Consider the following 688-nt stretch of genomic DNA (forward strand, 5'->3'; position numbering starts at 1 on the left):
AAGGGTCGTGTGCGTACGTGCGTGTGTGTGTGTGCGAAGGGGTAGGGGCAAAAAGACTCGCCACTCGCGACGTCCGAAAGCGGAGAATAGCAACAAACACCGAGACGCATGCAGGAAGAAGAGGGGGGGCGGAGAGGGTTGGGATACCTCGGGTCGTTGAACGACGCGCGCCCAGCGAGTACGGACGAGGGGCGCATCTCCGCACTAAACGCCTGCTGGTCCCGTCCGGCACATCTCATCGCTCAGAGTGGACGCCGCCTGCCGGAGCATAACGCGTGTATAAAAGGGCGCGGGAAGGGGGGCGGATTCCCTCCAGCCCGACCGCTCCATTTGCCTTCGGAATTCGCATCCGTCCTCCGGCCAAACATGTTCTCGCTGACGGGAGCCGACATGGGCGTACCACGTGGCTCACTCCCGTCGGCAGCGATTGGCACACCTGCACACACACACACACACACACACACAGTTGACCACTCGTCTATGGAAATGAGGAAGCATTCCGGACCGATGCTCAGTTCGGTGAAAGGTTCGCCGTGTCCTCCCGAGGGGCAGATGGGGGGAGGGAGGGGAAGGGACAGAGAGGGAGAGGGAGGGAGAGGGACAGAGAGGGAGAGGGAGGGAGAGAGAGAGAGAGGGAGAGAGAGGGAGAGAGAGGAAATGAGTGAACGCCGAGGTACTCGACGGCCTG

This window comes from Frankliniella occidentalis, unplaced genomic scaffold (genome assembly GCF_000697945.3).
Source record: "Frankliniella occidentalis isolate FOCC.00 unplaced genomic scaffold, Focc_3.1 Scaffold48, whole genome shotgun sequence".
NCBI classification, from domain to species: Eukaryota; Metazoa; Arthropoda; class Insecta; order Thysanoptera; family Thripidae; genus Frankliniella; species Frankliniella occidentalis.